Source organism: Pleurodeles waltl, chromosome 12 (genome assembly GCF_031143425.1).
Source record: "Pleurodeles waltl isolate 20211129_DDA chromosome 12, aPleWal1.hap1.20221129, whole genome shotgun sequence".
In the NCBI taxonomy this organism is placed as follows: domain Eukaryota; kingdom Metazoa; phylum Chordata; class Amphibia; order Caudata; family Salamandridae; genus Pleurodeles; species Pleurodeles waltl.
In genome coordinates, this window is record NC_090451.1 from 425,087,007 (window position 1) to 425,113,179 (window position 26,173).

Sequence of the window (26,173 nt, forward strand, 5' to 3'; positions counted from 1 at the left end):
ACTGCCATGGGGTTCAAATAACATTCAAGAAGGGTGTCTGTCATGGCCCCTGGCTCCAGGGACCACCACCTCCCAGGGGGAAGATATTATTATAATGATAGGGGACATTCTGGGGACCCTCAGGGTCCTGTGGACCGCCACCTCCCTGGAGCTAAGTTTCAATAAATGTGTGTTATGTGTGGACCCCCATGCCTTGGGGACACCACCTCCTCAGAGCAATAGTTTTAAAGAAATAAATGGGGGGGGGCTGCATGGCCTGCCCAGGCACCAGGGACCGCCACCTTCCTGGGGCTCAAAATTAATAGTATACATGGAGGCCATCCGCCCCTCCTACCAGGCCCCAAGGACCACTACTTCCCCGGGGCAAAATACTTTTGCAATCACAAAGGGGTCCTGCAGAACCCTGACCCTGGAGACGGTCACCTTCCTGGGGTTAACCTTCAATAGTATGCCTAAGGGGCACTAAGCCCCCCCAATGCCCCTAGAATCACCACCTCCCTGGGGCAAAATACTATTCGAATAAAAGGGTGGGTCATGCGGATCCCCCAGACCCTGGGGGACCGCCACCACCCCGGGGCTCAAATAACTCTAAAAGAGGGGGCTTTTCACGCACTCCCAGCCCAAAGGACCACCACCTCCCTGGGGTAAAATTGAAATGAAGGAGAGGGGTGCATGGCATGGAGCCATACATGGCTGTGGGGACCATCACCCCACAGGGCCTGATCCTGCTACCTCCCGAGTTGCCAAACCTCAGGAGGTAGCTGTGCCAGCTCCCACCAAGCAAAAGCAAACAGAACTCTGCTTTAAGCAAACAGAAGCTATCAAACAGTTCTCTCCTGCTGAAATCAGAGTTTAAATCTCTTTCACTGCACACTAACATATGTGTAGGGAAAGAGATGAAAACATTGCTCCTGCACACAAGAGCTGCTATTAAAAGCAGCTGCCTACTTGCGGCAGCAATGCCGGCTCCCGCAAGAGACGGGAGCTGGCTGGGACCGCAGGGACCTTCAGACTCCAGTCCCCATAAGCATTTAAGGCCCATATTTATAGTTTTTTGTAAGTTTGCGCTGTTTTTGCATCAAAAGAGGCACAAATGTGGCACTAAAAAAGTATAAATATGGGCCTAAATCTGTAAATTACAAATCACTCAAGTGTGTGCTCTATGCAGTTCCACCTTGTAAAGTTATCTGACGAAGACGCTTGAGGAACAATCACATTGGCAAAGTTAGACACTGAGGGGCATATTTATACTCTGTTTGCGCCGAATGTGCGTCAAAAATTTTGACGCACAATCGGCGCAAACCCTGCCCCATATTTATACTTTGACGTCCGACCCCACGGGCGTCAAAATTCCACCATGTGCGTCATTTTTTGGAAGGGGGAACCAGCCTTGCGTTAATTATATGCAAGGTAGGTGTTCCCTTCCAAAAAATGACTTTAAGGCCTGTGCCCCATATTTACTGTATACTCTGACGTCATTTTGACGCATTTTGATGCATTTTTTAATGCCTGGGTCAGGGCAGGCGTTAAGGGACCTGTGGGCTCGGAAGGAGCCCAGAGGTGCCCTCCCCTGCCCCAGGGACACCCCCTGCCACCCTTGCCCACCCCAGGAGGACACCCAAGGATGGAGGGACCCATCCCAGGGAAGTTGAGGTAAGTTGGGGTAAGTATTTTTTTTCATTTTTTTTAAGTGTCAAAGGGGGGGCAAATTTGGGCCCCCCTACATGCCACTATGCCCAATGACCATGCCCAGGGGACATAAGTCCCCTGGGCATGGCCATTGGGCAAGGGGGCATGACTCCTGTCTTTGCTAAGACACGAGTCATGACAATGGAGGTTGGGCGTAAAAAAACAAAATGGCGCGAATCCGGTTTGAGGCCTGAATTTTGCCTCAGACCTGACCTGCCCCATTTTTTGACGCACAACCCCCATTTTCCCATACGCCGGCGCTGCCTGGTGTGAGTAATTTTTTTTTACGCACACCAGTCCTCAGCGCCGGCTAACGTCATTCTATAAATAAGGCGCCCGCATGGTGCGTTGGAATGGCTTTAGCCAGCGGTAAAATTTTTGACGCACAACTGCGTTGGCGCAGTTGTGCGTCAAAAAGTATAAATATGGCCCTGAAGGTCACTGAAGACATTTCCTCGGCAGCCATGCTTATTGTTTACATCTCCAATGTCCAAAATTATGCGAATGTAATTACTAACCATTGCTGCTGCTGTTCTAGTGCTTAGATTGCTTTGCAAACCACATTGAAAAGGATGTAAAGGGTGTTTGGCGTCAAGGTTTGAGGACAGGTGACCATAGTCAACATGTTCAATGAGTTCAACAAAAAATGAGAGTAAAGAAATAGCCTTAAATTTAACTTAGTAGAGTTGCAGATTCAGCAACTGTTTCTGTAATCAGTGGAGCAGTCCGAGCAGCTTGCACTGTTCAGGCATTTAAAAAGGAACCCAGATTGTGAAAAGACGTGCAACTGAAGCACCAAATTTTGCTGACTGGTAATGGTCTGAATGAGAGCCAGAAGAGCATGAAATAAGCTTCACAGTAACCTACTTTACAGGTGACAGGAGAAAATTCAATCTAACTCCTACAAAAGGGAAGAGGTTTAGCAAAGTCCGACTCAGATGAAGATGAGACAAAATTATAGGATTAAGATTCAAAAGACTAGTAAAAAAGAACAAAGGTTCGAACATGTTGCCTGCTGTAGGCATGTTTTCTTTATATTTTATTTGTATTTCTAATGTTGAAAAAATACCATTTGAAAGGGTGTTGAGGGAATCCTTCAGGTCTGCAGAAACATTAAATTGCTTATGAATTCAGAGTGTTCTCCTATGATACAAACTATGCTGAGACCACATATTGTGTAATCGTTTTTAAAAAATACATTTATGTGAAATGGCCTAGAAACCCCACCCTTTTGACACAGCCTCATATTCATTTGTGATATGCAACGTGTTCCCCCTATTTTCCAATCGGGTGGTTTAGTTAATAAATTCATTTTATGTCTTACTACTATTTATCTAAAGTGTATTATTTTTTAAATAAAGCTTGTAATTGTAAGTGATTTAGAATTCTTTATTCAATTTTGTAGAGGAATTTATAGATTTGTAGCTGGTTGATGGGTTTATAGGGGGACAGGGTAGGAAGTTGATTAATCAATGATAATGATAAAGTATTTAATACATTGTATTTTATTATAAGATTGATATGTATATCATGTAAGATTTGCTTTTTTATTATTGCAGGCTGTTAGATTTGTAAGGATATATGGTGGGAAGTTAATTAAGGAAAAACAATTAACAATTAATTATTAATTATTAATTAATTATTTAATTGATTTAAATTAAGTAATTTATAGCATACTTATTTATTTTACTTATTTAGTTTGCTTGTGGGCTGCTAGGTTTGTGGGGGTCTAGGATGGGAAGCTAATTAAGTAATTATTAATATTGTTCAATTAATCATTTTATAAATTTTTAACTGTAGAAAATATAGAATATTTTTTTATTTTACTGCTATTTTAGTTGTAGGGTGCTATATTTATGTAATAAAGGGTGGGAAGTTAATTAATAATTCATTAATTGTCAACAATTATTTTAAAACTATTTAATTCAATTTTAAATACTTAAATTACAGAAAACCTATTTATTTTATTTATATTTTAGTTGCAGGCTGCTAGGTTTCTGGGGTCTAGACTGGCAAATTAACTAAATAATAATGAATTATCAATTAGTTGTTAACTAATTATTAAATTGATTTTTAACATGTAAATTATGGAATACTTATTTTAAGTTATATTTTGGGTATTTGCTGCTATGTTTGTAGCGGCATAGGGTGGGAAGTTAATAGGCCAAAGTTACGAACTTAGGGATCTTATTTGATAACAAATTTTCTTTTGAAAAACAGATCAATGTGATCACCTTATCCTCCTTTCTTGCTCTAAGAATCCTTAGAAGGGTGTTTCCTTTCATTCCTCAAGAGCTGTAAAAGACCTAGATTTCTGTGCTTGTGCTGGCTAAATTTGACTATTGCAATGCACTCTTTATGAACATACAAAAATATTCCTCAATAAACTGCAGACTGTGCAGAATGCATCTGCCTGTTTAGTGGTAGGAATTCCCAGACATAAATCAGCTCAAGTCCTAATCAAACTCCACTGGCTTCCTGTAAAGAAGCGTATTGATTTTAAAGCACTTTATATTGCATTTAGAGCACTGCATTATGCTGGTCCTGACTATATCAAATGCTGTTTCTCGTGGTACATTCCTTCTAGGCCGCTTTGTTCATTCACAGCAAACAACATTGTTGTTCCGAGTTTAGGAGATATAAATGAGGAGTTAGAAGTTTCACTGTCTGCACCATTAGGAAAGCACTCCTTTTAGTCAATGAACAGTTCATATTCTGTTTCTTATGCAGATCTTTTTTTAAACCCCTTTTAAAAAAAAATTATGGTCCTCAGTTCTACACAACCTCAGGCATTAGTACTATATAAATTTCATTTTCATTTTATGTCATTAGTAATTGAATAGCAATTATTTATTAATTGATAATTCATAATTTTAATGAATAGTAATGATGCAAATTGTTTTTTTATTACACACATGCATATGTGTAAAATATATCTATCTATCAATCTTTCTATATATATATACATATATATATATATATATATATATATATATATTTATGTTAATTAGTACTTTTCATATTAAAAGTTTTAAAGTTTCCACATGTAGGGTGTTATTTCTGGAATATGTTTGATGTGAAGGACTTTCCTTACTCTTGTTTAAACTGCAATAGGAATAGTAACTTTAACCTCTTTGAAATGTTTACTATTATTGCTCTGTTTGACAAGGGAATAGTAATGTTTAACCGTCCAATGCCCAAAAATGTCCCTATAATTGCATAAACTAGAGTTGAAACAGTATATTTAATATTCTTAGACTCCAATAGTGTTTGTAATGTTGGTTACAGTTTATAGCAATAATTGTAGTAATTTATTTATATTTTACATTAGTAGTTTTAATTTTTAAGTTTATTTTAATGTTTATATTATTGTTTGCAAATTTGATTACGGAATTTTCAATATTTAACATACCCATGTCTATTCACTTAAAAAAAACAAAGGTTACAGAGGTATAGTTAGGCTCACAGTTTAAATGTACATAACCATAGAAATGCAGCTGCTATAATAGGAGTTATTTCATGTAACTATAACTCATGACCTAATGTAACTATAACTCACGTCCTTGCGATGCATAGTTTGCTCATCAATATTGTTACGGCAAATGTTACAGTGACGTTGTCAATGGTATTCTAAAATATGTCATGAGTGCTGCAATATCTGGGGTAATTAGTAGTGCACAGTAATGGTGCAAGTTATAGTTACCTAAGGCCACGAGATATGAGTTACTTGAAATGACTTTAAGTATAACAGCTGAATTTCTATGGTTTTGTATGTCTAAAATGTGAGCCTAACTGGGACGTCCCTGTGACCTTTGTTTTGTTTTTGTGAATTTCTATTTTTTTAATTCTATTTCCTAATTATAACATCCCTATAACCTTTGTTTCTTGCAGTGAATTTTCATTTTGTTTTTTGACATAAAGTAATTTCAATTACTATAAGAAAATCCAACCCCAAGTCACACAAGGCCTTTGACTGTGAGCAACGGAGGTTGGCCACAGGGCCTGCCCTGCAGCAATCACCTATAGCCACCCAACCCTGCGCCACGCATAGCCTTTGGAAGGGTGCAGCAGGGTTTGGCCGCAGGGTCTGGCCTGCAGCCAACCCTCTATAATAACGCAACCCCATGCCACACACACTCTTTCTAATATTTTTAACCCCTATTTCCGTGAAAGCGAAACCAAAAACAATGACACTATTTAAAACAATAATACTCACCTCAAAAAACAATATTCTTATGAAAGATATTTATGCATCATGATATTTGTATACCATGATATTTACTTTGCAACATTTCTGCCTTCCAATGTTTTTAAATCGTTATTTTGACTGAACACTGATTATGCACAATTTTGATTGAGCATTGTTATTAGCGAATCAGGACTTGGTTTTCCCTTCAGTGCAGCAACGGGTATCAGTCAATAGTTACAATGGCGAGGTCTGATACTTTCCTTGAACTGCTTCATAGTAGGTTTATTTAATTTTTTATTGGGCTATGCTTATGGAGCCAGCCATCTTGAACATTTTTGATGGCTTTTCCGTGCACACGTAATCGTTCTCCTCTCTGGACACTAACAGGCACAGCTGCTCAGCTGGTGGATCCTTGGGATTTATCAAGCTTTTCCCACTGACCAACCCAGCCTTAAAATTGCACCTTGCACCAGTTCCCTGTATTCCCTAAACCCAAAGTGATGGATCTTCACCATGGACTAAAGGTAACCACTGCCATGAATTGTTGGTTAGTGAGTCGAATGTTTTGACAGTATCTTAATTTCTAAATTTCCATTTCTAAATCGGCTATCGTTTTGTACCATGCTAGGTTTATTCAGCTCTTTTCCAATTTTGACCTGGATTCCACTTTGTAAGTACCTTTTTTCATGCTGACAGGGCACTTTCACTAGTCACACTCATTTTTTCTGATCTTTTCTTTTGTGTTTCTGATTAATTCCGATTAATTCTTCTCTGATTGGATCAGTGAGCAGCCCTTGTGGCCCTCTTATTTTATTACACTGACTTCACAAATGCTTCTGGGGCAATTTTATATTTTGATGTTACTTTTTTTGTTAGCTCTTGGCTCTTTAGGTCATCCTACTTGTCAGTCCTGATGAGGACCTGGTAACTAAGGAAGGTTGAAACAGCATTGATGAAAGGGCAATTGGAAAAGTCTTTTTGGATTATTTCCTTCCCCGCCATTCTAATTGTGATTGTAGTGTTTACAATTGATGAATTGTCATTGCTTTATTGGCCTTTTTAATATAAACACTGTATTGCTTTTAACATTTCAGCTATTTGGCAGCAAACAATTTATGGAGCAGTAAATATTTTATACTAGGTTTGGTTTGTCTTTGTTCATGTATGATGCATTGTCAAGTCACTGACATTTATTGATATGTTCAAAGCAATTGGTTCTGCTTGGAATCACTGTTCTTTGTTTACATTTGAGCCCCTGATTCCAGGGTCTTTAGAATACAGGCAGTCCCATGTTCTTGTTTTACTGCTTTGTCATTCATGATGCAGAGGGACATTTTTCCCTTCTTTGAAATTTGCTAGAAAAATGTATGAATGATTGTTGGAAATGGCCCTTTTGCAGGGCTATCACCAAACCTTTTGCCTCTTCCTACTATTTTTTCAGATCTGTTTCTGCTGGATTATTGTCCCTGCACCCTTTACCACTGCTGATCAGTGCTAAAGTGCAAGTGCTCCCTATGTAAATTGTATTGGTGATTGGTTTATCCATGATTGGCATATTTGATTTACTGGTATGTCGCTAGTAAAGTGCACCAGGCGTGCCCAGGGCCTGTAAATCAAATGCTACTAGTGGGCCCGCAGCACTGATTGTGCTACCCACATGAGTAGCCCTGTGAATATGTCTAAGACCTGCCACTGCAGTGTCTGTGTGTACAGTTTCAAAGTGCCAATTCGTCCTGGCAAATGTACCCACTTGCGAGGCCAAATCTTCCCTTTTTATACATGTAAGGTACCTCTAAGGTAGGCCCTAGATAGCCCCATGGGCAGGGTGCAGTGTATGTTAAAGGTGAAACATGTACTGATGTGTTTTACATGTCCTAACAGTGAAATACTGCCACATTCGTTTTTCACTATTGCAAGGCCTATCCCTCTCATAGGTTAACATGGGGGCTGCCTTTAAATAACCCTAAAGTGCATCTTCTCTGTGAGAGCAGATATAGGTAGGGGTTTGTGGTCTCTGAACTCACAATTTAAAAAAACAACTTTTGGTAAAGTTGGTTTTTAAATTGTCTTTTTTAAAATGCCATTTTTAGAAAGTGGTCATTTTCCTGCTTAAACCATCCTGTGCCTATGCCTGCTTGTGTATTCCATTACTGGCTCAGACTGACAGTTGGGCTGTTGTGCTTTCACTCTAGACAGTGGCACAAGGGGAGCTGAGGTGTAGTCTGCATATCCTGATGAGCCATCTGGCTTAGAGTGGAGGGAGGAGTGGTCACACAAACCAGAAAGGGCTGTGCCTGCCCTCAGACAATGCAATCTCTGACCCCCTGGGGTGTGTCTTCAGCCTGGCCTGGGCAAGGCAGGATCTTGTCAACAGCAGAGACTTTCCTTTGAAGTATACCTACTTCACAGGCAGAAAGGGGTATAAGTAGTGGACCCTAAATCCCAGACTTTTAGAATCTGTCTGGATCAAGAGGAATCTCTGCCAAGGAGAAGAGCTGAAGAGCTGGAGGAGGAGTACTGCACCTTGTGTTCTTTGCTGGGTTGGCCCGCAGCTGCTACTTCATCCTTAAAAGGGAGCAAAGGGTGAACTTTGCTGTGTATCCTGCTTGAGAGAGTTCTCCAAGGGCTTGGAGTAGAGCTTGCCTCTTGTTGGAAGTATCAGGGATACTAAAGACTTCAGATGCATCTGTCTGCGGCACTGGGAACTGTATGTTCTGTGCTGTTCAAGAAGAAAAACCACTGCAACACTGCCAACGATAACGCTGGCCTGCACTGTGACCTGCCGATGCTGCACGGAACCACACCGCCCGCTTCACACCACAACCCTGGTCTCACAGATGCCGCCATCTGACATTGCCACCGAGCCGCTGCTTGCACCGTGACCTGTGGGCCCTGCACTCTGGCATCGGCATGCTCAGACTGTAACCTGGGCATCTCCGATGACGACGCTCCTGCTGACATTGCACCGTGGCCTGTGGACACCACTCTTGAAGTACTTGAAGAACCGTCCTGTCCTGCACCGCAACTCTGGTCCACAGACACCAGCACCATCAACTCCAGTGTTGTCACCAGGCATCCCTGCTTGCACCGCAAACCATGGATCCTGCACGGAGCCTGTCCCATGCTGTACCACCGACTTGGGCCACCCAATGTCAGCACTTCAGCTATGACGATGCCGCTGCCCGCACCATGACCTGATGACACCGCATGTCGCACCGCCCCCTTTCACACTGCAGCCCTGGTCTCACTGACGCCATTGAAGGGTGTCACCGAGTGGCTGCCTACAGTGTGACCTGTGGGAACTGCACGTCGCATCGACTCGCTTTGCACTGCAGCCCCGACACATCCACGCCAGCGCTCCTGACTTCATCAGCCCAGAGTTTGATCTGCAATGTGTTGTGACTTCAAGGGCCCATCGACCCCCGCCCCGACCTCTGGAACTGACACCGCGACACAAGCGATGCCACTCTTCGGACCTCATTGCGAGGAACACAACGTCCTGCATTTCCAAGGTATTGTTTGCAGGTCGTCCCAACACTGTAGCTGGCCCGCGCCCAGCCTGAACTGTTGAATTTGTTGTTCATGATGCCGTGATAGCCCCAGACAGAGCTATCGACTTCAAATGACTGTATTTTTGAGTAATTTGTGCAAAATTTGTATCTTATTTATTGTATGTTGGATTTTTATAGTATCAAAAATGACGTGCCATATTTACAAAGTGGCACAATGCATGCATTGTGCCACTTTGTAAACCCTTGTGCCACATTATGCCTGTGCCAGGCATAATGTATGCAAGAGGGGTGTTCTGGCAGTAGGAGGCCAAAAAAATGGCGCAGCCGAATAGATGAGATTCCAATGTGCAATTGTGTGTGCCAAAATGAAGCTCCCGTTGTTTTTAATGGGCCTCCTTTCACTTTGCATGATTAGTGTCAGCAGCTTTGGTGCTTATCCTGCAAAGCGCAAAACCAGCATCAACATTTTTTAGGCTAATACCCTAACAAGTGCCATGGTGCACCGTATTTTAAATACGGCGCACACATGGTGGCATTAGGGGGTGCAAGAAAAGTGGTGCATCATAACATGATGCACCACTTTTCATAAATATGGCCCTTAATGTGCTGTGGTCTCCGCAGTATGGGACATCACGGGCTCACCTGGGGGTGTGCCCCAGAGAAGGCAGGGTCAAGATTTTGTGCGTCTGTGCCCCTCTGTGTCCAGGCGAGGCTGGCTGGGCCCCCTCTTGATATCCTAAATCTGTCACTGTAAAGCTGTCCTCAATGCTCCTGACATTTGCCCTCATCCCTTCAAGGCAGGCTGCAATTTTTGTTGTGCTTTTCGATTCATCGTGGGTAAAAGGAAAATGAGTCCATTTATAGGCAGCAAAAACTTGGTAAAGTCTTAGTCAGTCATAACTAGCTATCTTACAACAGCCATGGGGGCACCAAGTATGGAGATTGGGCTAAGGGAGGAGAGAATTGATGCAGTGTGGAGACTTATAAATGACTCCACGATCATCACAGAAGTATTGCCTCTAGAGATTATCGCTGTGGTAGAGCCAAATTAGAGGAAGATGCAAGCATGTACTCATTTAGAAGGCACCAAAGAGGCCCCAAAGCAAAATGAAAATGGTGCAGTTGTGGTGGCACACAACCATTGTGTAATTGTGGAAACTGTCTTGGATGGAATTGGCTTGCACCAAATACGGTAAATTTGCCCCCATCAAAGACAAAGCATACAGAAAAGGAGACCTAAAAGCATGTATGTCATTTAGGGGCCAGCAGGGGTCGCAGCTGCAACCCCTGACTTGCCATTTGCTACGCCTAGCGCTGCCTTTGCGACCTCCGGCTTTAGAGGTGGCAAATTCAGTGCCAGGAACACAGTGGCAGCTCGTCCTTATGGACGTGAACTGGGGCTCTGCTCTCTTTGTTTTCTGTCAATTTATATTATAAACTAATAGTGAAAAAAATATTATTCACTATGAGTGTGACAACAATTTTTAATATGCCCTTCCATGGCAGCTGAGGTAAGTAAAATGCTTTTAAATGCATGTTGTGTGTGTACTTGAGGGAGAGAGTGTGTTTATGTGTCAGAGTATGTGTGTGTGTGTGTAAGTGTGAATTTATTTGTATGTGTAAGTATGTGTGTGAGAACAAAAGTGGAGGTCAAAGTGTGCATGATGTCACCTCCGCAAACTCTGGCATTTTAGTGAAATGATGCCCATGCCTAAAGGTTGTCAAATTTGTTGCAAAAAGTGGCAGAATCAGACAGGCAATCACTGCACCAGCTCCAGTAAAACAGCTCTTTCTAAGGTTGCACAGAGAAATATTGGTTAATTCTAATCGACTGAACTACAATCTAAAATATCTGATTAGTGCCAGACCTCTTTTCAAATAGTGGAAGACATGTTGAAGGCTTTTTATAATGTTAAGCAGATGTTAGCCTGTATCGTGCTGCCAAGTATTACAACTGGAGACAACGTGCAAAGCCGGTCTGCGATATAAACACAGTGAGTGAAACTGCAGTTACCACCAGGCTGTACTCCATATAATATAGTACTTGAAGGTGAACCCCCTACTGAAGATTGTTAAAAAAAAGAGGACCCACTGACTTGGAAGTATAAAGCGGCTCACTGGTGTTGGCGTGTCTGACCTTAATAAGTAAACTTACAAGGGGACGAGAATAGGTCGATAAAACTTTTGACTCGCTTAAGATATTTGCACCATAAATCCAGTACATGTAGATCAATAATCATTAACAATCGATAACATTAGTAGTCAATAAGAGTCAGTAATTGTCACCTACCATGACCTTGCAGTCATGGATAACCACATCTTTGTAAAAGTTAAAATATTTATTTCCCTATATTAACAATGCTAATGTCACGCAAGATAATCTCAAGATCAAATGATAAACATACAGAAACAACACTGGCTGGCCGAAACGACATAGGAATCACAATCTAATCAAAGCTTGAGCTACTACACAGTCTAAAGTTACAGTGCAAATTAACAGCAAGAACAACTGCGCAAACAATGTTACATACATGTAGATTCAGCAAAGAAAAGACATCAAATGTCACTCCATGTATTGATTTTCATTAGTAAGGATCCTAACTAACATCAGATTAGAATTAGCATGTTGGTCTTCATGCAAAACAATTTCATCAACACAAATTATGAAAAACATCTAACTATGGCTCTATCAAACTAGCGCTAGAAACCTAGATACCTAGAAATCTAGAAAGAAAATCAAATAGACTAAGCAAACAATACCATCCTAAATATACCTATCCTCAGTATGGATTATCAAGCTGTGACCATATTCGTCATCAGGCCATCAGTCTGGTGAGCAAGGTATCAGGATTCAGCATCAAAGTTTAAAAAAAAGACAAAGTATTTTAGGCAATAAAGTTAAACATGTCTCTTCTCAAGACTGTCAAGGGATTAATGGCATTACAGGAAGATAGAAAATAGGCAAATGAGTTGTCTTCACTCAGTGCAGTCCGGCTAAGTTAGATTTCCCAAAACTATTTCCCAAGCCCCTATTGGTCAAGGGATTGCATGTTCACCCTTTATCCAATAAGACAAAAACTTGAAATATACATGTCTACTAATACACGGTGCACATGTCGATGATTAGCTCCTTCCATACTGTTCTCATTCATCCGGCTCGTCACGTAACAATATTGTTGCAGCTTATAATCCAGTAAGTGTCTTCACTATACTCTCCTGGGAAAGTCAGTCTTACACACATTACATTTACAATGTCGCATTAGCAAGAACAGCAGCTTCTAGCAAGCATTTCTCATGAGAAAGACTTTTAGCTCCGAGCACATTAGGTCAGCAGAGTGAAAAATCACAATTTAAATCTCCAAGCAGACATTTTTATTAAACGCCTAAGAAATGCAGCTTGACACGAGGTTGTGCTACTAGGCCAAGACCTCCGCTAAGTTAAGGCCTACAATTTATAAAGCTAATACATAATATATAACTCTTAATATGATGTATTAATTCATTAATCAAACATAAGCTCAATATTTCATATTAATAAGCCACTAGTAAGTACACTTCGTGAACATTGGCGGCTACTCATGTGGTCACACTTTCAAATGCGTGCATTATTTTCCTCTAGGTTAATACATTTTGTATGCAAATCCAATACTCAAAATACATGAATATTCATTAGTAACTTTATTAAAACTTCTGCGTAAGCAATCCCTCCTCTGATGACTAAACGTGTCATCACACTAAACGTTCTCTCACAAATTTTACATCAGCTAAAATTCTGTCATTTCAACGCCTTCCAATCTTTGTTCCCTTTTCAAATTTTCCCTAAACAATTTTTCCCTTTTCTTTTCTTCCCTTCTCTAATTATTCTTTGTCATCTTCAATTTGATCCCTTCACACAGTTTACATTTTCCCCAAATTCCAAACCACAATGATCAATATTCCCTGTACTATTTTCAATAAAATCTCTTTCTGAGTTTTGTGAGCAAATTTCCCACTGAAGCAAATCCCTTGCCAACTTTCTCCCAAATACCTGGTTCCTTCAATTCTTTCAAGGCAGCACTCTCATTAGTCAGATTAGTAAGTAAGCTTCTAATTTTTTACTATTGTCAGGAATGAATGAACAGCAATGCCTAGAATTAAGCATTTTGCAAACTCAGCCATCCTTTGCTAAAAGAATGTCTAATGCAAGGCAGTTCTGAAGAGTCATAGCTCTTTCAGCAGCTAATTCAGTATCTATCAGGAGTATGGCTCCTGAACAATTTGTCAGCATATTATCCACAATAGCAGACAACTTTCAAATCTTTATCGAATTCAGAAAAACTCCCACTGAAGGAATTATTGCTCCAAACATATCTCCCACTATACTAGAAGGAGACTCTCTCCTCTGTCTCATAGGATGTAACTCAGTCACTTTCGGAAATTTCTTTAAGTTGCTAAGTTGATAAATCTTTGGATAAACCATACCCAAATAATATGTCCCATACCATCCTCTTGGAAGACGGTTATTACACTTTTGGACCACAGATGTAATATATCCCAGGAATTGCTGGAGCTTGTCCATTCAAAATAAATGTCTAATTACTCTGAAACAGAAACACATTTCTACATTCACTCATTCCCACAAATAAAGCATTTCATTGTGAGAGTTAGGCCTGTATACACAACGCTTCCCTACGTGTTGCGCATCTAGAGCTACTTTCACTTGTGTTTTTATTGCACTATAAGCATAATCATTCATGTAAGTCCTCTTCTCAAAGCCTTTCTCTAATTTCTCCTTCCAGGCTTTTCTCCTGTCATGTGTGTGATCTAAGAAGCTCTTTCCTAAAGGTGTATGTAAGCATGTTAGGTTATTTCTGTGCGTGTATGCTATGGCAAAGGTTAAGGTAGCCTCAAAGAAACCCCTAACTAATACTATGTCATTATCCTTAGCTACTCTACTTAGGTACCTAATTATGGGGACAAACGAAAATACCACATTGTGGTTGGAATAGAAATACTGAATGTACTCCTGGTTATAGAATCGTGTTAGTAGCAGACTACAACTTATTCCATAAGTTAGAGGCAAACTATGATAGGTAACTCCTTCTTCAACTAATGAAGGAATCTGCATACACACAAAACAATTCTTCACATCCATCGTCTCAACATACTCACTCAATAAGAGATAGAAGACATTAGAAGAAAGTTCCTCTTGTGCATTAGTACCCTCGTGCAGATACTTCTCATCTAACCTAAACTTCTCTATTGCCCTTAATGCAGTAGTTGTTTCTAAAGCTGCTGTATGGTTGGCTTTACCCTTGTCAAGTACAGTCATACCCACAATCAATGTCACAAACATGATCCCACATACAATTGCCAAATCAATACTCATGTATTTATAGCACTTATTTGTCCTACCCTGCTGGATAATGTTACTCATGATCTCTAAAGAATCAGATAGTAGAAGAGAAAAAATTTGTAAAATACAGCAAAATGAAAACAAAAACAAAAATCTTCTTTCAGCTGTTATTTACATCTCTGAGTCTCACTTCCAGGACCCTTTGTCAAAAATCCATTTAGCAGCTTGTCAAAATCAGGTTAGCAACTTGGCAAATCAGGTTTTTAAAAGGTCAAATTAGGTTATTAAAATCTCTTCTGGTTACATTCAACAGTTTCCTTTTCTTCTGCACTTTTCTCAATTTTTGTTCCAACAGTTCAGTTCATGAGCTTCCTTCAAGTGCCAAAATATTGACCTGGAATGTCTCGATCAAAACAAAAAGACAAAAATTATTTCTGCCATTCACTTGAAGTTGCATATGCCCATTCAGAACCTGCATACCTTTGACTTGCTATTCTCTTTCTTTTCCACTTTAGGTCACCATTCAGTTCTCTCTCACTTAGATCTCCTTCTCTCCTTGTTGTATCTACGTCTTCTGTGATTGTTGTTTCAACAACTGCTACTTTTCTCTTTGCTTGTGACTCCGGCCACTTATCTCCTTTCAGTGGACCATTGGTCAATGCTCTTTCAGTGTTGAACTTGTAACTTCTCCTTGCTCTGTGGTGTTTTCTCTTGACGGACCTGCAACTGGTTCAGGAGGAGTCAGTTCACATTGGCTTTGATCCACCTCAACTCCCTCCCCTTGGGGTCTGGCAATTGCTCTGTTTGTCTCTCAAATTTGTCTGCTTCTGGGAAAGCACTCCTCTGACCAGTCTCTCCTGCTGCCTCATTTGAGATAGGCTCACTGTCACCCTCCTGGAGGCCTTCTCCTTTGTCTCTCGTAGGAGTGACTAAACTGTCCTCAATGTGCTCAGAGCCGGTTTCAGTTCCTGTTTCTTCTGGTTCTGGTTCTGAGACTTGTCTTGTCATAGTTGTTGGTACTCTCAACAACTCTTCTTCGTTGTCCAAATGACATGCCACTTTCTTCACATAGCTGGTGTGGGTCCAGCTCGGAACTCCTGCGCACTTCACACCTGTGGTAGTCATCAGAACTACCTGGAATGGACCTTTCCAACGAGGCTCCATACAAGTTTTCCTCACATGTTTCCAGACCACAAACCAGTCGCCGGCTCTCAGGTTGTGCCCTAGGTCATGGATATGTGGCAGTGTGGTGGCCTCCACCTGCTGAAAGAGCGAACCACATCAGCCAGACGTTTGCAGTAGTCCAACACCATATCATCTGTAATGCTGACAAGTGCATTTGCAGGCACCGCTGGCAACTTTATGGCTCGGCCCATAAGGATCTCATGCAGCGACAATCCTGTCTTCCTGTTGCATGTGTTTCTCATAGTCATCAGTACTAAAGGCAGCACGTCAGGCCATTTCAGATTTGTGGACACACACATCTTTGCAACTCTTGACTTCAAGGTACCATTCATCTGTTTCATTAGTCCTGATGCTTAAGGGTGGTAACTACAATGCAACTTCTATCAATGTTCAATGCTGCACACAGTAATTTGATTACTTCATTGTTGAAGTGACTTCCCCTATCTGATTCTAAAGAGATTGGAAACCCAAAACGTTGTATCAGTTCCCTAAGCAGTAGTTTTGCTAGTGGGAGTCTGTAATTTCTTCGTGTGAGGTATGCTTAAATCCAGTGACTAAAGAAGCATACAATCCCCAACACATATCTCAAACCTCCACACAAGGGCATCTCAATAAAATCCCTTGGCATTTTGCTGAATGGACCTCCTGCTCTTCCAATGTGGCTCAAATTAACCATTGTCCCTTTTCCCGCATTTATTTGTTGGCAAATGATGCAACGATGACAAACTGGTTCAGAAACCTGTCTAAACCTTGGCTTGAACCAATTTTGCTTAAACATTCGAATCATGGCATCCCTCCCAACATGAGCTTGGCCATGATAATACCTAGCCATTTGAGACAACCAAACCAATTGACCCTCTTCTGAAACCCACATTACATCTTGTCCCTGTACACATTTCATTTTGCTCCATGTACGTTTTTCCTCCCTGTCAACATTATTCTGCAATGTTTTAAATTCCTCCAATGTATGTATTACTTTCAGTGCAAAACTCGGACATGTTTCATCTTCTTCAGGTAACAAGTCCCACTTATCTTTGAACTATATACAGTCTAATGTGCAAAACCTTGCAAATTGATCCGCATATCCGTTTCCCATTGACTTGTGATTTCAGATGTGCACTGCATTTCACCACGGCAATCTTTTCGGGCATTTGGATCGCATGTAACAGTTCTTTAATTCTTTCACCATTTCTCACTGGTGAACCAGAAGAGGTTATGATACCCCTCTGTGACAACAACTGGCCAAAGTCATGGACTATCCCAAATCCATACTGGCTATCCGTATAGATTGTAACTTTCAGATGGGCAGACACATGGCACACTCCAGTAAAAGCTGCCAGTTCGGCTACTTGAGCAGAATACAGTCCCCGAAGCCAAGACGCTTCCAGGTTACCAGTAATTGTGCACACGGCATACCCTGTTCTCAGTGTCCCTGTATTGCCTCCTAGACAGGAACCATCAACAAAGATAATCTGGTCATTTATTTCCAATCGGGTGTCTTTAATTTCAGTTCTTGGTTTTGTGCACAAGTCAGTTACTTCAAGAAAATCATGTTCAACGTCTTCCAATTTTTCAATTTCAACATTTTCATTTTGAAGTAAGGTTGCCGGGTTCAGCACTGTACATCTTTTCAAAGTCACATTTGGTGACCCTAGAACATTTGTCTAATATGTAGTCAACCTTACACCTGTTAGGTATTGGGCCTTCGTCTTTGTAAGTAAAATCTCGATGGAGTGAGGGACCATGATAGTTAAGGGATGTGTCATCACAATGCCTTCACACTGTGTGAGGCTCTGTCCAGCCCCTGCAACTGCACACAGACAACCTGATAAGGTTGCTGCAACCGGGTCCAAAGTAGCTGAAAAATATGCTACGGGCGGTTTACACCTCCATGGATCTGCGTCAAGACTGACAAAGAACATGCATCACACTCATGACAAAACAACATGAAAGGTTTAGTGTAGTCAGGCATACCCATAGCCGGAGCTTTGCACAGACTCTCTCTCAATTCAGTAAACGCTTTCATGCAAGCCTGGTCTAACACTATGCGATCGCTGACCTCCTTGTGGGTCAGTTTCTGCAAAGGCTTGGAAATGACTGAGTAATTGGGAATCCATTGGCGGCAGTAGCCTACCATCCCTAGAAACATCTTGACTTCTCTCTGTGTGGTCGGGGGATTCATCTGCAAAATGGTTGTGACCCTTTCTCTGGATATTTTCCTTGATCCCTTCACAATCTGGTGACCCAAATATTTCACTTCCTTTTGACAGTATTGCAGTTGAAGTGGAGACACTTTATGATCATTCTTTCCCAAATGGTTCAGCAAGGCAATTGTGTCATACCTGCACTCGTCCCTGGCTTTGGACGCAATCAGTAAGTCATCAATGTACTGTACCAAGGTTGATTGGAAAGGCAATTCCAATGACTCCAAATTATTTTTCAAGATCTGATTGAATATGGAAGGTGACTCTGAAAACCCTCGAGGAATTCGACACCAACAGTAAACTCAATCTAAAAATGTGAAACAAACGAAAAATTGACTATCCTCATGAAGAGGCACAGAAAAGAGAGCTGGTGATAAGTCAATGACAGTGAACCATTCAGCATCACATGGAATCTGAAACATTATCACAGCTGGATTTGGCACCATGGGGCAACATTTGATCACAATGTCATTTATTTTTCTCAAATCCTGGACAATTTGAACTTTCCCATAAGGCTTTTTCAATCCCATTATCAGTGAATTACATGGGTTGCTCAACACTTCTTTTAAAACCCCTTGTTCCACAAATTCTGCAATTATTTGGGTGACCTTCATAAGAACATATTGTGGCATGTGGTACTGGGTAATCTGAGGAACAATAGCATTCGGCTTTCAGAAACTTTAACTGGCTCAACTCCCTTTATCAGACTTATCTCTTTCCCTGTCAGGTCCCACACTTTTACTTTAATCGTTCACTGTAAATCAGGGTGAAGCTTCTTTACTGTGAACACTGGAAAGAAACCAATCAGAGGGTATTCCTCATATGTGGTTTCACACTCTGTTTCTGGAGTTGGGTCATCTTCCTCATCATTATTCGTCTGTATCTCAGTTCCATCATTTGAGCAAGTAATTGAGCACCTAGTTTTACACAGCAAGTCTCTTCCCAGTAGGGATATCAGACTTGAATCGCAGACTACGAATTTATGCAATCCCTGAAAGTTGCCAATCTTAACCTGAACTGGATCTGCAATTGGGTTGGTCAAATAGTGATTCGCTCCTCCTACAATCTGGACTGTCTTTCCTGAAAGGGGCAAATTCGGGACTTCATCACTTTCTACTGTAGAGGGTGTAGCTCCTGTGTCAACCAAGAAGGAAACTCTGTGGCCCATGACTTTTCCCTTCACATAGTGATCTTTCTGATCTAATTCTAAGGAAGTTGAAAGCACACATCCCTCCTCATCTGAACTCTTACTCATCCAATCATCATGTATTCCATTCTCACTGCGTAACAGGTGTTATTAATTTGGTTGGACCTCTGACGTATGACCTGTTGAGGAAGCATCACCTGCTGCTGTTCCATTGGGGCTTGAGGTATGTGGGTTTGCTGTCTAGGTACCCTGGGAACATGCTTTTGCATTTGGCTGCAACTGTGTCATTTGTACACACGGCATTTGCACCTGCTGCATGGGTTGGAAATTCTGCATTTGATTCACATTACTTTGGAAATTCGGATTAGGGACTCTCATTCTCAGTCCTCTCATGTTTTGGAATGAGTTGATGTCATTAGTTTGCTGAACAACACCTTCTTGCACCATCATAGGACACTCCCTTTTTCAATGTCCGACCGCTCCACAAGGTGTGACAAGGCAACAATTTCTTCATTCCCTGCACATCATTCTGAACCACTTCAGTACCTAAGTCTGGACCACAGTTCACATTACCTCCGTTACCTCTACCTCTCATTTGATTTGGAAATACCATGTTTCCCTGCTGCAGCTGTGGTAGCTATTGTGGAAAATTTCCCTCCATCCCTGTCTGTGCAGCTTTAATATGCATCATCAATGCCTTCTCATTCAGCTTTCTCTGCTTCAATTCAATCTCATCACTACAGTACTTTGCATACTGCAACACCTCATCAACCGGCTTAGCTTACCAGCAAATCAAATGATTCTTAATCATCTGGCTAACTTCAGGTCTCAATCCTTCCACAAAACAAGAACACAAAATGAATCATGTCTTTCGGCTCAATTGTTTCTGTACCACTGTAATGCTTGAATGCCTGCAACAATCTCCCGTTGTATGCATCTATTGACTCCTTGAATGCCTGCAACAATCTCCTGTTGTATGCATCTATTGACTCCTTGGCTTCCTGAGCTGTCCTATTTATTCTCTGCCAGTCAATGTTTTTGGTTGAAATTCTCGTCTTCAGGAATTCAATCACCTTATAGTAATATGTTATTACCTCAGGAACTGTGCACCCATAACTTAATCTCTCTCTGGTTCTTTTGTCGGCCAATCTATACTCCTCCTACACTCCATCCACAGATCAGCTGGAACTACTATCTCTAATAAAGTTTTCAAGTCCTCCCACAAGCACTTTGCAAGTTTCACAAACCTGCCTGACAGCTGGTACCATTTCACGGGCTTCTCTCTCAATCTAGGGTAATCATTTGTAAATGACAGAATGTCACTTTTGCCCCAAGGGACGTGAACAAAATTCTCTCTGGGAATCTCCCTCATTGGTAACATTTTCAATGGATCCTCGTCCTGCTGCACATTTGCAGTTAGCTCAGCAGAATCCCTTTTCCTCTCACCTTTTTTCTTTATCCATCTGCCTTCCCATTTGTCTAAAGCTCCTCAAGTCTTGGCACTTTGAAGTAACTCTCTAAAGTGTGCCTTCATTCCGGCAGATCTCATGTGTTCAAAATCTTTAGTCTTAAAATCTAACCTGTAACTCCTTTTCAAATGCTTTGTTTTCTCTATTTCTATGCCGTATTTCTTTGCCTGGTCTGCTAGCTTTAGATGCACATTGATCACTTCCTTTGCAATCTTTGGGCATAGATATCTCAACTCTGCTTCTGTGTAGGACTCTAACCTGTTCACACCAATATCTCCCTCAATGAGCTCACCCGCTTTCATGCACAGTCTAGTGTAGTTCAAGTACTCCTCTCCCTTACAGGCACTCTGCAGAATATTCAGTTTGTCCAACCATGCAGTCAATTGGTGGGCAGTCAAACCCTGCAACAAAATGTTACTGGCCCGGACACAGTATCTGGAGGAACTCCTAATGGACTAAGGTCTAGCAAGGATCTGGATCCATCAAAGGTCTGTCCCACAGGAGAGACTATTCTTAAAATCTCATAAAGACCTCCCATTGGTGAATTCTGATTCAGGACTCTGTCCCCTTGTACTGCTTTTCTCTTTTTCAAACAGTGGCACAATAAGACCTATAGTAATAGGTACAGATACAGCATCCGGGTTTGGTCCAACATTAAGGTTCTGTGGTTGCGTAGCTCCCATATTTTGGCTCATCATTGCAAACATATCTGTATGGGTCCCTGTTATCTGAGCGTATCTTGGCATTACCTGTGGCTGCACTTGAGGCAATAAAAGTGGAGTCAGCTCTGTCTGAACCAACGTCGGTCTCGGGAAAACCTGTTCTGTCGGCACTATTAGATTTGTGGAACTTTCCACAATGGGCACATCAGGGTAAATTCTCTGGACATTTGGCTGTGGCACCTGAGTTTGTACTACTGGAGTAGTAGGTGAGTTAAGACTGCTCTGCATTGGACTCTGTGTCAGGCTAGGATTAAACTGTACCGGACTCGTTGTCCCATTAACCTGTGTCAGAGCAGATGGATCAGCACTGGTGCTCGGACCATTCTCATGTGCAGCATATGGTGTTAGACGATTTCTCAATAACTGTAGAAGAAACTCATCATCGTATGATTCCTCCTCATATGTCAAAGATTTTCTAGCTTCTCTACTCTCGAAGGGCTCTTGTTAGTCTTTCTAGTACCTTTCCTCCCTTCCTTCTTACCACCTTGTGTAATTGCTGGGAAAAACGTAATTCCCTGAAAAGTCTCAGTTCTTCAAATCTTCTGAGCATGATCCCATCTAGACTCCCCTAGTGTCTTTTCAGCCTTTGTCATTCTCCTCTCAAATTTCTGCGTCTGTTGCTGTCTGGCTACTAACTCCTAGATTGCTAATGCCTTGAACTGTGCTGGTCTCGGAGGGGGGTTCAGATCATACAGCACTCTCCTCATATTTTTTAAACTCCTCATATTGAATGTTCCATTAGCCGGAAATGCTAAGCTCCCATCCTTCTCTGTCACTTTACACCATTGCTTTAGCCAAACACATGGCGTGACACCCTTCTCTTTGATTACAATGTAAGCTGGTGTACCTTCTGGGGGTGTAATTTCCCCTATACTCGTTGCAATGTACATATCTCCCCTTAAAACACTCTTTTAAGCTTTTAAAATTTCAACTTTTGGACCTTTATGTTATTCAAAATCAAATCAGGAAGTGAATTATAATCCCAGAATTCTCTTCACCCACCTTCTCAACCAATTGTGCTTCACGGACTGCTGCTAATCTGTGCGTGACCTTTATCACTAACCAAGCTATCCCAGCGTGGCTCCAATGACTTCACGCTCACATGTACTGCAGCTGACAAAGTCTTGTGGCTCTTCCTCCCAAACTCAGATTGACACAAAACTGATACAAAATATTGCAAGCACTGAACAAAATCAAAACCCAATTTGTCAGTTTAATACAGGTAGGGTAACACAATTGCTTCAGAAACTTTACGGATTTCAAACTGACGGCGTATTGCCCTAACAGCTACTCCTTCTTCCTCAGTTTCACTAATTCGTAAGCAAAAGTCAACCCGCAAATTTCACTCTCAACTGATCAGTGGGCCTGTCCTGGTGCACATAGGACTCACCAGATTTCAGTCGAAAAATGTTTTCATTCACCTTGACTCACACTCTGACTTATCGACCACGCCCGATTGACCTATTAAACCAGACAAATTACAACAAATATGAAGTGTCTCATACACTTTTCAATATACTCAGGAGTCTTAGACCACGCAGGGTCTGTACATCAACAAACACATGGACAATCTTTTAGCAAAAAGCGCCAAACACATGTGAAGTTTGATGACTTCCCTACTATCACACTTCGGAGTATGCAAACTCCTTCTACAACCTCATTTGGAGTACACAAACTCCATAAACCCTCACAGGCATCACAATTCACCTGTGATTTGCATAAGCTGCGCAAGCGCAAAACCTGTTTAATTCACACTGCCACTAAAACGCCGAGAACATTCACAAACAACCACTGACAATCTCCAAGATTCTGGGAAAGTCATCTCAGGACTTAGGGACACATTTTCTCTCCAATTTGTATAATTGAAAAAATAGATCCAAATCTCGGTGATGATGAGCTCTCAAAAGACAAGACCATCAGGCTGCTACCATTTCCGAGGACTTCTATTATTTCTCACTTACAATCTCCGGACCAAATATTTCACTACCTCTACTTCTGGGCCATATGATGGGCTCTTAAGGGGACAAACCATCAAACTCTGCTACCATTTCTGTTGGCGCGTCTGACTTGAATAAGTACGTTTACAAGGGGACCCAAATAGGCCGATGAACCTTTTGACTCACTTAAGATGTTCCCACCATATTTGCAATACATGTAGATCAATAATCATTAACATTCTTTAACATTAGAAGTCAATAAGAGTCAGTAATTGTCACCCACCATGACCTTGCAGTCATGAATAACCACACCTTTGCAAAAGTTAGAATATTTAGGGCATATTTATACTCTGCTTGCGCCGGATTTGCATCATTTGTTTTTACGCAACTTTGGCGCAAACCCAAAACCAATTTTATACATTGATGCCTGACCCCGCCACGTCAAAATTTCTCAGTGTGCGTCATGTTCTGGATGCGTGAACCCGCCTTGCGTTAATGACATGCAAGGTAGGCGTTCCGGTCCAAAAAATGACTTAAACACCTGTGCGCCATATTTATCCAACCGGGCAAAAATAGAGCACAGCTGGGAGGCGGAGCCGGAAAATGACATAAATCCCGATGTATGTCAAAAATTAATGCCTTGGTCAGGGCAGGCGTGAAGGGACCTGTGGCCTCTTTTCCATGTTGGAAGACCATGGAAGCAGTCCACAGGTGCCCTTCCCTGCACCCAGGGACACCCCCTGCCACCCTGGACCACCCCTGGAGGACACCCATGGATGGGGGACCCATCTATGGTGAGTGAAGGTAAGTGCAGGTAAGTATTTTTGTTTTGTTTATTTTAAGTGCCATGGGGGGGCCTAACTTGGGCCCCCTTGCATGCCACTGTGCCCAATGGCCATGCCCAGGGGACTTCTGTCCCCTGGGCATGGGCATTGGGCAGGGGGGCATGACTCCTGTCTTTGCTAAGATAGGAGTCATTTCCATGGGGGATGTGCATCAAAAAAAGATGATCGTCAGGTTCGGGTCATTTTTTTTACTCTAACCTGATTTGCACCATTCTTTGAAGCACAACCCCCATTCTTCCCTACACCTCTGCTGCCCCATTTGAGTCACTTATTTTGACGCGAACCAGACCGCAGCACAGGCTAATGTCATTCCATAATTAAGGCGCGCAGCTGGCGCGTTGGAATGGCCTTAGCAGGCGGTAATCTTTTTGACGCAAATCTGCCCAAGAGCTGATTTGTGTCAAAAAGTATAAATATGGGCCTTATTTCCCTATATTAACAATGCTATAGTCACATAAGACAACACTGGCTGGCCGAAATGACAAAAAAATTGCAATCTAATCAAAGTTTAAACTATTACACATTCTAAAGTTACAGTGCACACTAATAGAAAGAACAACTGCACAATCGATATTACATACATTTAGATTCAGCAAAGATATGACATCAAATGTTACTCCATGTACTGATTTTCATTAGTGAGGATCATAACTAACACCAGATTAGAATTACTGTGTGGGCTTCATGCAAAACAATTTAGTCAACACAAATTTGGAAAAACATCTAACCATGGCTCTATCAAAATAGTGCGGTTAGTAGAGAGAAAGAAAATAAAATAGACATAGCATGCAATCTCATCATCAATATACCTATCCTCAGTATGGATCAGCAAGCTGTGACCGTCTTCATCATCGGTACATCAGTCTGGTCAGCAAGACATCAGGATTCAGCATCAAAGTAAAAAAAGAAAAGTCAAAGTCTATTAGGCAATAAAGTTAAACACGTCTCGTCTCAAGACGGTCAAGGAAATAATGGCCTTAAGGCAAGATAGAAAATGGGAAAATGCGTTGTCTTCTGTCAGTGCAGTCCGGCTAAGTTAGATTTCCTAAAACTATTCCCCAACTCCCTGTTGGTCAAAGGATTGCATGTTCACACTTCATCTCATAAAACTAAAACTTCAAATCTACATTTCTACTAGTATACGGTTCACATGTCGACGATTGGCTCCTTCCGCACTGTTCTCATTCACCCGGCTCGTCCGGTAACAATATTGTTGCAGCTTATACTCCATTCAGTGTCGACATTGTACTCTCCTGGGAAAGTCAGTCTTACACACATTACATGTACAATGTTGCGTTAGCAAGAATAGCATCTTCTAGCAAGCAGTTCTCATGAGAAAGACTTTTAGCTACAAGCACATTAGGTCAGCACAGTGGAAAATCACAATTTAATTCTCCAAGCAGACATTTTATTGAATGCCTAAGAAATGCAGATTGACATGAGGCCGTGCTACTAGGCCAAGACCTCCCCTAGGTTAAGGCCTACAAATTTTTAAAGCTAATACATAATGCATTACCCTTAATATGATATATCACTACATTAATCAAACATAAGCTCAACATTTCATATTAATTAGCCATTAATAAGTACACTTTGTGAATATTGATGGCCACTCACGCGGTCACACTTTCAAATGTGTGCATTATTTTCCTCTAGGTTAATACATTTTCCACATAAATTCAATACTAAAAATACATGAATATTCATTAGTAATTTCATTAGAACTTCTGCATTAGCACTGGCATGGAACAATGCTGGATGGCATCAGGATTTGGTAAACAAAATACTTATCCCATGTAGGGTGGTTTAGGTGGACTATGCTCCCAAATACTCTAATGGTAGCTGTATTGTTATTAACTTCAGAAACCTTTTGCTGGTAAAAACTCTGCTGCATTGTCTGAGCTACTTGGTGAGGCACCCAAACAGGGTTCATGCCTAC